The sequence below is a fragment of the Mastacembelus armatus genome, chromosome 23 (genome assembly GCF_900324485.2).
Source record: "Mastacembelus armatus chromosome 23, fMasArm1.2, whole genome shotgun sequence".
NCBI classification, from domain to species: domain Eukaryota; kingdom Metazoa; phylum Chordata; class Actinopteri; order Synbranchiformes; family Mastacembelidae; genus Mastacembelus; species Mastacembelus armatus.
In genome coordinates, this window is record NC_046655.1 from 12,486,326 (window position 1) to 12,503,739 (window position 17,414).

The window sequence follows — 17,414 nt, forward strand, 5'->3', positions numbered from 1 at the left end:
TTTTCTCCTAGAATGAACATGCCATTCACTGTAAGAACACACACTTTATTGAAATGAGTTTGGGTGGGTGCCCTGCATAAGAAACAGTAATCTCTGGGACTGATGCATTAGAGGTCTGGAAAATCAGGACCAAAGGAATTTTAATCAGGCAGAAAACATTTTGCTGTTTAGCTTTTATGCAACCCAGCAGAGCTATTGATGTAAAAACTCTAAATCTTGCTCATAATTACTCCCTGCATTCTTATCGTCACAAACTACCAGAGAGAATAAGGGGGAAATAAGAGGAGAAGAAGAACAGATTCAGCAGGCTCAATTCTCAGTGGCAGCAGGACTACATTACACAGGGGCTCAAGCAAACTGGGACTTCATTTCCTCCTATATTAGCAGTTGCTGGTTGTGCAGGAAGGGGTGGGCAAAATGTAGAGGCAGTCATGAATTTATTGAATCTAATGGGGAATCATCAAATCACAGCTGGTTTCCTGGTTAACTGCACTTTTCTGTTGGTTTTTCAGCCTCCATCAAATTCTGTCCTCATTTCTGCATTTTTTTAAAAAATTCTTTTACCTTCACATTATTATTTTTATGTCAACAGTCGGCCGTGGGTCATCTGCTGTCCCAAAATGCTTTGAGAGGTGATACAGCAGTGTGCTATAGAGAAAGCTTTATGTGGCACTGGAGACATACAGTTGATGTCTGTAAGGCAATTTGCCCACAAAGTACATTTGCTTTAGTACAACATAAGTTTGTAACCAAGCTGTAAAACACGAAGAATACTCAGTAATAGTACTGGCTGTCAGAGTTTTGAGCTTTTACTGCTGAAGGCCCTTTACTTCGATTTTTCAATAAAACAGATAAAGCCGGTGTTTGCTGAGCTTCAGTGTTATTCTCCTCCACAGCAGCTGCAACCAAGTGTTTTAATTCCGTCTGTTACCGTCGGTGTCGACCTATCAACATCAATCCAAAATTACTTCTCGTCTTGATCACTGAATGACTGTGCTGATCAAGTCAAGTGGCTTTTATTTGTAATTTCAACCATGTACGGTGAATATAGTGACGCGAAACACAAAACTACACAAGACTCCACATATCTAATAAAACAGACTAACAGCCCTAAGCCACATAAGCAGATGAGTGCACACATACAAGCAGTGCATGACAATGTACACGACAAAGGCTGTGCTGCTCCATTTTATTGGGCGAGTTTAAAAAAGTGTTTGTTTCGCATATTTTGATTTGTGGGATTTAGATTTTTGTGTTTACTCCATCAGCCTCAGTAGGTATATGTATAATGCTCCAGAATCTGCCTTTGACAGATGAGAATACAATACAATACATTCTTAACTGCTGGATGCTAAAATGGTCTGGAGAGTAAGAGCTGCATAATTGTAGACGGTACGTCAATACAGCCAAAGGCTCTGTTGAAAAGCTAATATTCTCTGTGGATCACAGCTACTTTCCTTTCTAACTTGTTAAATGAGACCTGAGAGTTGTGATGAGTGGGCGTGCAGGAGAAAGTGAGAGCTCCACACACTGAAAGTAGATGAGACTGACTGTTGACTTGTTTTGTTAAACAAAGCTTAGCTCCATAATGTGATGACTTTCTATTCAGTGTTCACAACTTGGCAGGAAAAATAACCGAAGAAGAAAAAAAAAACACAGAAGAAGGAACGTGTGAAACGTAGAAAAACGGTACTTAGAAACGTGTTGATGCCAATCTTATCAAAATAAGTACAATTATTAATAATATTAACAATAATAGTAATGGTAATGGCTTTTCAGAGCTTAGATATGACATGAGACAAGACGTACAAAAGAAGAAAAACAACAAAGGGGTTTCCCTGTTTAAACTAACGACTCAAGCAACATACAGGGACACACCGTAACACTGCAAGTAAAGGAAAGTCATTTAACAGGCTCCCTGGACCGAGTTCAAATGAAAAGCAGTGTAATCTAACACACTGTGAGAAATAACATGCTGCTCAATGAGTCAACTGGAGGGTAAAATATTGAGGGTGTACATGGAAACGCTGTTTGCTAAAGCATATTAACCAAAATAAATCAATGAATGTGGACGGTTTCTCACAAAAAAAACTATTCTACACGTTTCCTTACACTAAGATCGGCTATTTTCAACAATGCCAGTGAAGTTGGCATATCATGAAGTGCTGGGAGGCACATTTAGAAATCGGATGATCTACAGTAAACAAACATAACTCGTACACACACACCTAGAGTGACACAGCATGCAAACAGACCCAGCATGCAAACAGACAAAACAATGACCCCGTTACACGTTTTTTTTGTTTTTTTTTTTCCAAAAATAGTCTGATGAATCATAGGACAGAAGGTCACAAAACAAACAAGTTAGTTTGAAAAGGTTTCACAGCAGAAAGAAGATGCTTAAAATGTTATGAAGAATTGATTAAATCTGGGGAGTTATGTTCATCCAGCACCTTTTTATCAGTTTGACCATAAATTCTCTAAAGAAAAATGATTAAGTAACATCCTTCTGGGGATCCTTCATAAATCTTCCACTTTGGATGTGCTCTAAAGATTGCAAATGTTCTGCAGACATGACCCACAGACAGGGGCCTCCTGAAGGTCAACAATTATCTGTCAAATTCATTCTATTACACAATAGTTTGATACGGTCACTGTTCTGATAGCAGCTACCTACACTGCCCTCAAGTGCCCCAAAAACTAACTAATGCATGTTCAGAAGATGTTTTATTATGTGGAGTTGGTCCTGCTAGTACTTCAGTGAAATGGCAGAAGATGTAGTTTATGAAGGAGCCGTGACATTAAAGACCACAGGAACAGACTAAGCTGTAAAACGCTGTAAACATATACACACGTATTAATTAAGAAACTGGCTCTCTGGTCCGACACAAAAGCTTTATTTCTTATTTTACTCAAGGATCCCATTAACCCTCCACTGCCCCTTCTGATGAATAATGAATGCTGACCGACATGGCAGAAAACAGGTATTCAAGGGATACTATCGACTTGTTCAGAACCATCTCAGCATGCTTTCAGAAATGTCCACTCTATTGTGGTGCCATTAAAAGTGTAAACCTGATCGATCGGCGTCTCAGGTATTGACTGGCCCGACTTTTTCTTGGAGCAGATTTCAGAGTAAGTGCAAAGTCAAAAGTGCCTTGTTATCTTCCTCACCGGTCCCAGAACAAACAAAACTCTTGTACAAGTTTACAACCGTTTTAAACACTGATATATGAGGGGCCTCCACTTTCTGCTCGAAGAGTCACCACACAGGCTCATTAAGATCCACCGCTCTTGTTTTTATGACAGCAGAAGCTGTTACTGTTTCCCAGCGTGCCTCACACTGTATAGTTCAACACGAACAGCTTGGATTATAGGTGGGCATGAAGTGAACGAGAAGAAGAAAAAAGGAAAAACAGGAAGGAGGCAAGAAGAATGGGGTAGGAGGTGAAAACAGGGGAAAGGAAGACAAGGTGAAAGCAGAGTGGAGAGAGTGGAAGAAGAAGAAACACACCAAGAGACAACAGGCGCTACCAATTAACTTGCTACAAGAGCTACGACTTTCTCTTGGGTTTTCACACCGGCTTCAACCTTTTGACCGCTCATCTATAACTTAGAGACCATTAAATGCATCACAAAAGGAAGACACTCATTATAATTGCTTTAAATATTCATGATTCCTTCACAATCAACAGTAACTTTCCCCAAACAGTAGGCTGGATCCACGGCCATTTTCTACCTTTCAACATCTATTCAGAAGAAAACTCATGTCTCCAAAAGTGGGGGATAGCCATTAGTGATGTTAAAACCATAACCCACTCAAATGTCAGCCACTGTGTGCTTAAAAGGGAGGTGTCTAACTGCTCCATACAAAGCAGCAGCTATGCTCTGCTTAAATACCCCTCAGTTATAATGCTCCCCGTCCAGAAGACATTTGGACAATGCGGAAATGATAAATGTATAAAAATGAATTCCATTTAGCTGCTTCACTTTCAGGTCCAGGTATTGTTCATGCGGACTCACTGTTACTCTGCAATGGCTTACTGAGACAAGTGGATCAAACATACACCTGTATACAGGTCTGTGATTATTACAGACAGCATTTATTATCATATATATTCTGAAATTCAACTGAGTTTTTAAAGACAACATGCCTATAGAGTCTGGTGCTCCCCTACAGTCTGACTTCATGGGTCATTTACAAAATGGATTGGGGCAAATCATGGCACATTGATGTTTACCAAGGCAGCACGGCGGCTGAGTGGTTAGCACTCACAGCAAGAAGGTCCTGGGTTCGCAACCCGGCCTTTCTCTGTGGAGTTTGCATGTTCCCCCTGTGCTTGTGTGGGTTTTCTCCAGGTACTCTGGTTTCCTCCCACAGTCCAAAAACATGTATGTCAGGTTGATTGGTGACTCTAAATTGCCCATAGGAGTGAGTGTGAGTGTGTGAGGTTGTTTGTCTCTATGTGGCCCTGTGATGGACTGGGGACCTGTCCAGGGTGGACCCCTGCCTTCCACCCAAAGAGAGCTGGGATAGGCTCCAGCAGGTCCCCGTGACCCTGGTTAAGGAATAAGCAGGTATAGATAATGGATGGATGATGTTTACCAGTGAATTCCTAACTTTTACTAAACTATCTCAACAACAGCTGGATGGATAACTATGAAATGTGATGCAGATATTGATGATCTCTGATGACCCCCTGATTTTTAGCACCATCAGGATTACACTTTAATAAATTCATATCTACATTAACCATTTTCTCCTCAAGGAGAATTTCAATGGTGAGCCACTAATTTGGTCTAGTCTTTTTTCTTTTTTTTTTACCTCTACTAGCTTTTTCTTTCCAGCATCGATCATCCACAACAGCTCGCCTGTATGACGTCTGTCTTTAAGCTGATTAACTCCCTCTAGAGCTTCTGTGAAGGCAGCAGGTATGTTTTCCATCTGCAGCAGCTAGAAAACATAAGTGACATACATTATACATTGTCAAAGTGTGATTACTCATACCGGATACACTGTGGATACTTGATTGGTCCTTGAACAACCAGCCCCAGGCTGTTGCACACAAACTTCTGTCACGGCATCGTTACACAGCTTCACCGATTATAGAGTGATCAATGACAACTGTCAAAAGTGTTTGAGCTGACGACATCCTGTGGACACACGGGCCACAAACAGCTCACACATACCAACAAACGTGCAATAAAGAGTTCACTGTTCCCTATATGTCATGAAACCCATCAGGACTGTCCCGTCTTTGAATGCATCACCTTTTAAAGTGCAAGAGAGACCTTATAGATTTACAGTGAGATAAGTGGATATGGTCAGAAGAGAGTAAAAATAGATAGATAGAAGATAATCGGTGTATTTCAAATTATTCCTAAACCGTACAAAATCCCAATAAATCAACCCCCTCTCTTTAATTTCTAGGGGAAAAGCATTTTTGACTCATAGTCACGTATGAACTCACATCATCCCTATAGCACTTTTTCCATCTTCTACTCACTGCCAGTGTCATCCAACTGCTCCATCCCTCCTGTCTGCCAAAAGTACAAGTTGATTTTTTTTTTTTTTCTAAGCCACAGTCGGTGTTTTGGCTGTTAGCCAGTCAGCACTCCACACTTCTCTGCCTCTCCTCTTTTCCTTTCCCAGGGACTTCTGATGAGCTGTGAAAGAGCATCGATGGACTCCGACAGTGCTCCTTCCATGTCTCAGGGAGATTGCAATCATGGGCACAACTTATTTTTTCCCCTCACAGCCAAGGCAAACTTATTCACAGGGACAACAAATAGATCCCAGTGCCAGTGGCCTAATGAGAAATCATAAGTCAGCTGTGTGTGCAAACCTCTCAGCAGGAGGAACGTAAAAAGTCCTAAATCCCCTAACTTTTAGAAAAATAATTTGATTCATAATGGCTGTAGAGGGCGAAAAACATGTTATCCCAGTCCTGTGAGGTTTTTTGGTCCCCAGATTATCAATACCACTGTGTAAAGCTTATAGGTAATCCAGGAGAGAAGACAGGACTGCTGACCTGCTGAGTTAATAAACTCTCCTGGTAGTAATACCAAGATCCAACATAATTCAACTGTACCCATAAATATAAAAGGCAGCACTTGCTTTTAGATATGATTGACGATACTTAAGGCAGCCACTCAAATTTGAAGTGTAGTTCACGTAAAATAAATGCTGCCCCCACTCTCGTTCTTCCACTGGTGGTTTCTTATTACCCTCATCACAGCAAGTGATTTAAACTCGATGCCAAGCACCAGCACTTCTCAGCACACGTTTTTCTATAACACTGCCAACGTCCATATTGCTAAACCACCGTGCCCATAAAACTCAACAGAGTTCTCAATGCTGGAAGCAACACGTAATGAGGACAGAAATGTGCACAGATGAACGCCCAGCTACCACCTGAAAAGGTTACAACCACTGCTTCCAATTACCACAGTCTTATGGAGGTGTTTCAGCTCAAAACACTGTCAGCTGAGTTTTGATTACCTTTATTTTTTCAATTAATTGGCTAATGATTTAGTGTGAACGTAAGTGAAAAAAGCTGGTCATTTCTCCCTGAGCTAAAGATGCAGAGGTAAATTGGTATGTGTATCAGTGGAAATGGAATATAGCCAGCTCTGGGCAGGGGGGTCTGCTGTATCCAGCACCTAAAAATAACCAGAGACACTACACTAAGCCAAAAGTATAAGACATGACTGTCAAAGCTGCTCAGATATTCCTTTTACAAAAGAAAAGCAGCAAATATTAAACCTTAGAGGCAGAAATATTCTTTGTTTGATCTTTGGCAGTTTTGCATGATAAATGACTGAGCAATTTGTCACCAACCGCTGACAAGAAATTCACTGTTGACAAATTCAGTGCTTTGCAATCTGCAGAGCTGATGAGTAAGAAACAAACATGAAACTTGCTAGAAAGAATTTGGCTTACTTTGGACTTTTCCCCAGCAATCTTTTTCTTGTAAAAACACTTTCACCTCTCAAATGAACCACACATCAAGGCCCAAACCCTATAAATCCTATAAATTATATGTATTTAATACTAATCTACAGAGAAATGTTAAGACTGGCTGAATTACACGCTGGCCAAGTTGTGCTCACAGGCAACAGATTTCATTTGGTTCCCTACAATAGCTCCTTTTATAAAATGATAAACTTGACTCTTTTGTTTTATGGTTACATGTTTAGGCAAAGATTATGATCTTGGCTCAATATTGAAAAAGTGGAAAGTGAAGTTTACTTTCCCATCTATCTGAAACCATAATCTTTCTTCTAACCCTAACGTGATTTGGCTAAACCCAGTCTCTCTCACACATATTTCAGGATGCTGTGGGATCTGAGATGCTCCTGGATGCTTTCTTTAAATAAAGACAGGCAGGGTTCAGTGTCTGCGTGGGTTAAGTACATCTGAGTTTCTTTTACATTCACAGAAATATTTTCCAGTTCCCTTTGCTCACTTGGCATAATCAATTTCAATTTCTTATTGTTTAAAGACAAATGGAGCCACGCATGGCTGAGAAGCTTTGATCAAGCAGCAGTTTACTCCACAGTCCTTTATAATTTGACCACTTTCTCACCCTGATCCAACCTCCTTCACTCTCTTTTTGTGCCGTTTCCTCAGCTGACAGAGCTCAGCACCTGAACCACGTTACTGTAAACACGCTGGTCATTTGGTGAAATACCATGCAGATCCAATTTCCAGCTTGCCGCTGTCCACACAATATGAAACTGGTATAGAGAAACGAACTAGGGGGGAAAAAAAAGTCAGACATTTGCCTTTTTATGCTTCAGACTGTCATTTCAGCAGCATAACTTAATGACTACAACTACTCAGACAGAAATACAGCAGCTTTTTTGAGAAAAGTTCCTAAAAGATCTTGATTCAGTTAATAAGTAAGTGGCAGAAACTTTTCTAAAACAGCTCCTGCTGCTTCTTGCTCACAGTTGGCATTGACACAAATTTTGCACATGATGTTTTGGAGCAATTTTCCATTTTTTTCATGTTTGCTTTTGCAATGACGATAATTAGACAATGTTCTTGTCACCATCACACAGCTCCTTGTGAGCTTTGCTTTTCATGTGAACTGCACTTGTTCAGGTAGTAGTTGTAATTTAAAGTTGTCTCTGTATGAAAGAGCACAGTCATATCAAAGCAGAAGACGATTTCAAGACAAAAAGGGGACAGGGAAAGACCAAAACACAGAAGAAACACATTGAGATTCGACTTTTAAACATCCCCTGTCTGCTCACAAAGCCAGAGTTTCCATTATGTGGACAACACCTGCCAGAATTGGACAGATTTTAAACATGTAATTTGAGAATTTGTCTCTCAGCTGAGAAGCATAAGGGCAAATTGCCGCTTACGGTGCATTCTCATATCAAAACAACTGTCTCTGAGTCACTGCAGCACAGAGCTATTTAGAGGCTACAATAACCGCACACAAACACAAAGCAGTGACCTCCTATATTCTCTTCCATGCAGTCACAGGTGAAAGCATCATTATGTAAAACAGTTGAGTGTCTTCAACAGGACAGGCTGGGAGTGAAGCCAAAAGAACAGCCTGCACAGCCAAGACAACTTCTGTTCTCTTCACTGTCAGGGCTGGACAACATCCAGGTAAAGGATGAGTGACCACAACATTCATTTGATCCAGGCTTAAAGAGTGAAAGTCCAGAGTTAAAGCGTGAACTCACCCATTATCCAGCCATATTTATTTTCTCCACCTCCTGTGGCATCTTGGCATGAAGGTAGTTTTTTGTTTTATCTGTCCAGGTTTTGAGATGTTTAGGAACCAAAGTGAAGGATTATGGTTCAGGTTAACATAGCTAATAGTTTAAAGTAAAGGAATCATTGCTAATTACCAGGAAACAAAAGGTAAATCTCAGTTTCCATGTAAAAAAATCTGGCATTTTGTTGACGCATCCATCGGATGTCACAATAGCCATAACATTTCAAAAATGATGTAAAAGTCTAAAATCCTGTGCTTTGACTAGAACTGCCTCCTACTGAAGATCACTTCTAAAAATAAAAAAGTTCAAAAGAAGAAATCTGTGATATGTCAAAACCAGGACACGTAAAACCACTGAATTCACATATGGGACTAAAACTCACAAGATTTCTCCTTACACTTTACTTTTTATTACATCATTAGCAACAGTCCACTACACATATGGAGGTTTCCGGCTCTGCCTTTTGCTCTTGATTGGTAGAGCCCACAAGGATTTCAACTGAATTATAACTATTTTAACAAACTTATACCTATAAACACAATGAGTACAGCTCTTTTTTTCTATATCTCTGGTATAACATTTAAAAAAATACTACAGAGTTCAGTGAGAAAATGAAGTGAGTGAACTGACCCTTCTCATGCCAAAGTCTTAATTTGTCTTTTCAGTTTTGCAGGTGTCATTTTTGCTGCAGATGGTACAACTCCCCAGAGGTTTGGATCCCTGACGCGTGACACAGAGGGTCAAATCCTGCTGGTCTGCACAATTTTGACGGAGCTCGGCACATCTGCACAGTGGTACAGCATTCACCCCTGTTCCAATTATCTCACTTATCTAAATAACAAAAAACGTTTCAGGCAAATGAACACATTGCTCATCTAAAGCTTTTGTACAATAAGAGGTTGTGGGGTTTATTCGTGAGTGTCACCATTAATGACATATTTATGTATGCTACACCTCTAGCAGAGGTTTTGATGCTTTGTCCACCAATCCACTAATGCCATCACTTCACTTAATTACCCTCAATTAAGACACTATAAAAGAATTGCAAAGAATTGCTAATGAACTAATTTGGAGAGGTGGAAATACTCAAAAGGAGATCCTGGTTCGAGGGCAATTAACCCCAGGCATGATAGATAAGCCACTTCACTCCCTTATCCTCTCTCTCTGTATACAGGGAAAAAATGTGAGCGTAAAGTAAAATCCACCATAAAATACTAGACAGAACAATCAATTTTCATATTAATATTTGCTCCAGTGACCATGAATAGGCGCATGACCTTAAGAATTCAAAATGCTTATGCTTTCACACACGGCTACATTGCCCTGATGAGCGATGTCAACCGGAAAATATGTCCATTTACAGAAAAAATCCACTTTATTCTTTTCATTGCATCCACACATTTGGTTTCCCATTGGGTACAAAAGACGTGACTCCGTATGATTCACAATGCCTACGTGTACGAGGTGCACTTGGCCACAAATCTGAACTCAATATTCAAGTTCAATATCAAGCACAACCTGAAGTGATGGAGGTAAAGAGATTAAAGCTGAATTAAAAGATCTTTTGGCCACCAGGAGACAGGAAGACTAAAATAATAGCCAGAAAGGACACACTCACATATAATCAACATAAAATGTAAAAGTTTTCAAGCTTCTATTCTGTATTTCGCTATTTAATGGCTACGCTGCCAGATGTTTAGTTTTCTAGATTTGTCATTTGGTGCTGGGTAATTGGTGTATCTCATTGGTTTATCAGTTTTCTGCTGAAATAGCTGCCTGTTGTGGCTGGAAGCAGAATTTGTGGACCACAAAATAGAGAAACATTAAACTGAAAGTGACCAAAAGTTCTGCAGAGATAAGAGGGAGGGATAAATAAGTGATGTCTTTGACATTCATTTAATAGAAAAAATACTGTCAATCCCAAACAGAGATAAAAATGTATGTGTCCATCAGCAGGTTGATAGTGCTGAAGCAGTGCATTTCCAATGCTAATGGCACTGCAAAATACAAAGACTAATAGCTCAGCAGAAGACAGCAGCAGGCAGGTCACCAGACACTTGTGAAAAATACTTTACAACCCTGACGCTTGCAAAAATCCCTTCACTGCCAAACTAAAAAGAGGAGTACAACGAAAAATAAACCAACACACACACACACACACAGGAAAAAGATTGAATGAGATCTAATTTGAAAACAAACAATGCAATTAAACTTTTCTCCAAAGACTAGAGGGGTTCAACTGGGTTAAACTTATATATTTTAAATCCTAATTACATATTTGGACTGTTCACAATGGTTGATAGTCCACTTACACATATCAGCTCTGTATTCTCCAACCAGCCCTGATGTCTGCAGAGTAATTGAAGTAGTTAAGCAAACAGCAAGAGCACTATGTGGCAATAAATAAATTAAATCAAGAATGCATTAAAGGTCTGGGGCCTTTTACTTTCTTCATCAAAAGGAGGTTCTTATGTTATGTTTTATTTAAAAAAGACTATTTCTTGTCTCTTCTCGTTACTGTTGTTATTATGATGCAGGTTCTTAAGGAAATAGCTCAAATAAATAAACGTTATTAAAATTACATATGTAAAAACACACACAAACATAAAATAAGTTTTCATTTGCTTGGGATCATAGATGATGAGGGACGAGGCTTTTATCTGCAGATACAACAGGTAAAATATGAGGACACCACAGCTTTGACAGCTCTGTGCTACAATAAAAGAAAAGAACATTAACACTCACTTTTATATATGCACTTTGATGTATTTGCCATTTACAGGATGGTGCATTAGACAGGTCTTTGTTCATTGTCACTCTCGCACTTTGGGCAATAGGGAATCCATTAAAAACTGGGATTTTCCTCAACTAATTGCGCCGCACTCAAGCCAGCCTTTGAGGCTGTCCTGTTCATCAGCATGACACAGGTGTGTATGCAGCACATGATCTGTCCCTGGCCATTTAGGTGCCCATTTACAATGAAAAGACTCACGAGTAATGACTCATTAGTAATGAGCAGCATGTGAGCATATGCTGTGAATCATCTTTTAGATGTAGCATGAGCAGGAACCACTATAGCACGAGGTGGGTGTTTCCCAGTCATGTCAAGTCAAGTAGCTTTTATTGTTGTTTCAACCATGCACAGAGAATATGGTGCACAGTGAATCAAAACAACACGGTGCTGTTTAAAACAACACAAAGCTAATCTAGACTACACACACCTAATAAAAGAGCCCCTAAGCTGCAGAAGTGAACAAATGCACACATGCAAGCAGTGCAGAAAGGCAATACACAACACAAGGCATAGGCACAATTAATGAAAGTGCAGTGCTGACCACTACAGGGTTGTAGTAAGTTAAGATATATTTGCAATGCAGATCCATTTACAGATAATGTACAACATGTGCATGTACAGTTTTGACTGTCACCCAACCTGTTTGTGGGCTCTGGTCACAAGATGGGATTTTGTAATGAAAACAACAAAGTCTTAATGAGAACACACAGCCCTTAAAGAGCCTTAAGGAGCCTTAAGGAAAGCCATTAATATATTATTCTCTCAAAGTAAAATATGTAAAACTGTGTTTAGCATCTGTCACTAAATGAGAACGGCCTCTTTTCTGTGTCTTGGTTTTATTTTCTGCACAGAGTTGTCCTACTTTATATGCAACCTTCTGACATTTCAGCACACCAATTTACACTTCTCAGTTGTTACACAAGCCACATTGTTAAATAATTCAAGTGCAGTATGTATATGTTTCCCAAACCAGTGCCACTTGATACGTTTTAATTGACAGCTAAGGTTCAGGATGGCACCACTCAAACTGTGCCTAATGGCTTCTTTTCCAAATCTGAAAACACATAAACGTCTAAACAGTGAGGGGATGAAATCTACAATGATAGTATTGTGAAGCTGAGTAGGAGGAATCTGCAAAAAATGATTTTTTTTTTTTTTTTTTTTTTTTTTTACAGGAGCTTATTCATTAAAATCAAGTTGGTGTTACTTGCCCATCAGGGCGCCTGCAAGAAGAGGGTTGATTGGTTAAAGTGCATGAAACTGGCTGTAACTCTGGCTCCTGTTGGCAGATGACCTGTCAGGAGACAAACACACATGGAGCCAGGGCAGGTTCTCTGAGATTCTTTCCCCAGTAGATGTCAGTAAAACATCCCCACTTACTGTTGATTTGCCCTAATAATCTCTGCTCTGTGGCAGATTCAAAAAATAAATACTAAACAATGTCAAATCACATTGAGCCTTTAACCCCAACAGCCCAATTTTCAATTTGCATTGTTGTAATAAATCACAGAGGAATTCCCTTTGCAAACAAGACTTAGCTATGGAAACCTCTCCCTTATCATTAAACTACTCATTTAGCTTCAGGGGGCGGTCTTAGGGGAGACAGAGCAGCTCGTGATGAAGAGGGTGAACATGATGAAGAGCAGATAAGCAGCTAGCTACTTACAGGGAAGTAACAAATCCTTAGATGTAAATTTAAATTCTTCTTTTGTCTACTTCTAATTTGTTTTAATGTAGAATTAGAAATGTCTTAAATTGAGTGTAACTGTTCAGATGTTCCGTCGTGCTCACAGACATTCACTAACTGATTTGTTTCCCTCCCACTGGAGGGTTTCTGAAGTTGAAACAGAGAGAATATTAAATGTACAGACTTTAGTTTGGTGTATTTGTTGTGTTCTTTGGGAAGAACTGGTCTTGTTATTCAGAAAAACCCCCAAATATTTAGTTCTTACTATCCGCAAACTTTGTCTTCCAATGTGCGCTCTCCTCGGTGCTGAAACTGGAAAGTCTGCGAAAATGGAAAGTTATGTGGCACAAAGTCCGCGACCCAAGCCCCCCCCCCCCCAATAAATTAAATAAAAAAATTAAATCAACGAAACTTAAGTTGAGTCCAATATTTTAAATAAACCTTTAAAAAAATGTAAGTGCTCAGCCGAGTCTGAATACAGGACACAGATAATGAGCTGGTTTGCTGGTCTGCATATGTCTGATCGTGCTGACATGAGGTTTAATTGGTGTATTGACGAACACAGTTTAAGGCCTTAGGCGACTTTATATTTTACATCACGTGTTGCTGCGCTGATGTAAAACTCCCAGGCTGGTAAAAGGCAAATAACGACTGCCATTACCGTCACAAAATGCCAGCCTACTTCTCTCTCTCTCTCCCTCTCTCTCTCTCATACACCAACACCTTCCCACTTTCCCTCGTACAGCCGAGGCGCTTTTCCTCTCCAAAGCCTGTCTCCAGCAGCATGTCCTCAGACATGCAGGTGCCGCGCAATGAAGCGAACCACAAGAAGCCACCAGCATGACAGCATGAAAGCAGGTAAGCCGACACCTTATGAACTGCTGGCTGTGTTTTCTTCAGGAGAGTCCACATTTAGCAGGCGCACCTAAAGCTCGGGATATATAGACCGTTTGTTCGCACAGTGCCTGACAGAGCGGGCAGCAGGTTTCACTAAGCTGCCTGGTCCAAGGACACTACGACGGGAGGGACTGGTTCATGACTGGGCTCGAACTTGAGATCTCTCGGACACGGGACTGGCTCATCTAACCGTAAATTTCACACTCAGAGCGACGACCATCCAGCGCTTAAAAGCCCAAACATGGAAACATCATGATCACAGTTATTTCTGAGTCTTGGTGTTTTAGACGGTGCCAAGTTGTTTTGGTGAGTCAGTGTAAGGAAAGTGCAGAACTTTTAGCCTTAACAGAAAAAACAGCCCAATTCCGGGTAAGCGCTGTAACACATCTACTGTCATTTAAAACATCTACTGAAATTTTGCATAGACAGCGGGTCAGAGAGTAGGCGCCTGTGGGGAAGCTTTGCATGGACAAAAACAAGAACAACAACCTGCTTTACGCCTGATCCACAGCTCCTGTGCCATTTGGCGCAACATAGACTGAGGGACAAGAGCAGAACTTTGGGGTTTATTCTGTGCAGTTTCCTGAGCCCATGACTCACAGCTGAAATTGTCTCAATATGACATAGCATCGTTAAATACTATGAGGGATTTAATCTTTCAACCGAACACGTTCAATAGCCTCGCTTTTGCAATAGATTGCGCACCGTGTCATCAAATTTCCGGTGAATTGAGAACAGTTAACCCTCCGCTCTCGGGATTTTCTCTCCACCTTTCTTCTTTATTATTTTTCAAAAACAATAACCAAATGTTTTATCAGTATTTTTTGCCCAAACGGTATTTTAATGCGCTTTGGGTAAAGTGTCCCCTCCACATAGTTACATTATGATTTCATATAACAGCTGGCTCGATTCCAGTATCTCACACTGAACCAAGCGAACCGCTACAGAATCAAATTGTTATTTAATCTGCGCTCAAAGCCCCGGACGTCTGATTATGCATAGCAAAGATCCAGATGTGTGTGCGCGTTTGCAGCTTCACGTCTCCTCAGTTTGATCAGCCATTCTTGATTTAAACGTGTCTGATCGTCAGGAGATGCAAAATGTTTTTATGCTGCTCTATTATCCCAGTGTTTGACGTCATTTATCCACACAATACAAAGCGATGCTGTTACACAGGCTGTATGCACTGAGATCTACAAACCTCCTTCTACATAACAGGTGATTTCGCGACGCAGCCACTGTATACGTGCGTAAAGGCGCAACGCAATAAACAGAGCTGACTGGAGACGGCTTAGAGTTGAGACGCTCTGTGCACAAAGTGGCTTTCCCAAATCGTGCTTTGAATTTACATGCGGTGAACGCATCACAAGACTCGATAGTCACTCGATAGTGCCTTCTCAAGCCACTCTTCCGTTACTACAGCACGCACTTTCAGGCAACAGCAGCTACTCGCGTCTCTGTGAGCTGAACAGTAAAGAGGGGCCAGGAACGCAAATGTCTGCTCCTCCTGTCATTTGGCTGGAGGAATAAGTGCAGTGGGACCAGGTCTGCTTGTGATGGATGGAGGTAGGTTCTAGTGTTGGATCATTTAACTTTGTCATTGTCAGTAATGCCAGAGTGAGAGTCAACGTAAGGATTTGTGGACGGTCAAACAAGGAGGTAATTCCTCACTTCTTATCTGAGGAAGAAATGCAGGTCGTGTAGCTCTGAGGCTCCAACTCTGCTCCCAAACATGGTAAAGAGCGATTCTCACGGTTATTTCTACAGTGGCACAGTTATGGTCTATATGAGCCTCTATGTGCCCGTGGACGTTAGGACTTTAGGATGAGATGGAGTAAATGTAGCCTGTGAGGATGTTATTAAAGGGCTCTAAATGACACTGCAGACCCAGTTCACCTGTGGCAGCAACATCTGTGCAGACTTGTCATTTGGCACGGGGTTGCGCAGTCTGTGAACGAGTGCTGCGGCTTGACCTTGATTAATTCGCTGGCAGTAACTGGGTTTTCACAAAGATGATGTCAGGTAAACAAACGGACAAATGTGCCTTTAGTATCTGCTGTTGTCGCGATATGTCCTCGAGTGTGTCGATGCTGCTTTTGCTTTGTTCATGCACATTCACGCAGAGCTTCAATTAGGAATTTGATTCGGTGTCTTGCCAAAAGGAGAAGCATTTTGCTATTGTCTGGAAGCCACTGGAAACCTTCCACAACTTCAGTGTTCCTGTTGTGTTTTTAAATAGCACTGCAGGGGAACAAACACGCACAAGTCCAGGCTGTATGTGAAGAATAGCGTTCTTCCATCTGCCAAAAGTCTGGATCCAAACTGGGTTCAAAGGAGCACCAACGTGATCACAGCTGCTGCACGTTACAGTTTCTACTGGAGAAAATGTTCATTTACTACGTATTTGATTATGACTGGGTGCTGCAGCACTTACAGCTCTTGCAAGGCCATTTGTTTACCTGCAGATAAAGATTTTTGACAGCCTATTATGTTTCCATAGAAAACACAACTTGCAGAGCCACAAAGAAACTTCAGGTTCTATAAATCACCACAACAGTCCCTCTTGAACTGCAGCACAACAGAATTTGTTTTAATAATCGAATTTCAATCATATTTTACTGCAGATATTGGGATTATATTGAACCGCTGGTAAAGCAGTAAATTGTTCTTATATGAATATTCTAACAAATTAGTGTCTATTTCATTGCATTACACACGTCACATCGCCAACTTTCACAGTAGCCTATTATATATATATATATATATATATTTCAATTTTAATAAGCTTAATTTCTTTAATATTGTTACTCCAACAACCTCAGCACTGTACTGATTTTTCTAGTGGATTCTAGCAGGCGCCTCACAAACATACCATATTTTATATCTTATTTGGGTGTACTGCCTGTTCTTGAACATTCTGCGTCACTGCTCTTTTGCCTGTAGAAGTTTGGAGAGAGGTTTGTGGACTTGTTGCTGTCCATTTGCACATACGAGCCTGTTTGACATCCTGATGTTGATGGATGAGGTGTGACTGAGCAGTTAATTGATAGGTTCCTGTATTTCTGCCAGAGGTCAGACTTGTTCCTTTGTTTTCTTTTGTCATTTCCTATTCTATTGATATTAGAGATGCCAATATTACATAGTGTACATCACTTTGACTGGAGGTGCCAATGTGCTCGACTCTCATAGGAAATTATGGCATGCATTGATTTGTATTTCATACTAAGCCAGTGATTATGCATGAATATTTCCTATTGGCATGTTGGTTAATGCAGAGGAGAGCAAAGTGATGTA

The 17,414-nt window shown here is 40.5% G+C and overlaps 1 protein-coding gene across 2 annotated transcripts in view; it reads left to right on the top strand.

Annotated features, from left to right (window-relative positions):
* Window positions 1-14,002: 14,002 nt before the first annotated feature.
* The window catches only part of chrm2a (cholinergic receptor, muscarinic 2a), a 54,310-nt gene continuing 50,898 nt past the window's right edge, over window positions 14,003-17,414 (top strand). The window contains exon 1 of one of the 2 annotated variants that reach the window (XM_026326983.1): window positions 14,003-14,081. The gene's annotated coding sequence lies outside the window, so the exon portion shown is untranslated. Of the gene's footprint in view, window positions 14,082-15,475; window positions 15,687-17,414 lie in introns of those variants that run through there. The other variant, XM_026326982.1, reaches the window with a different exon arrangement.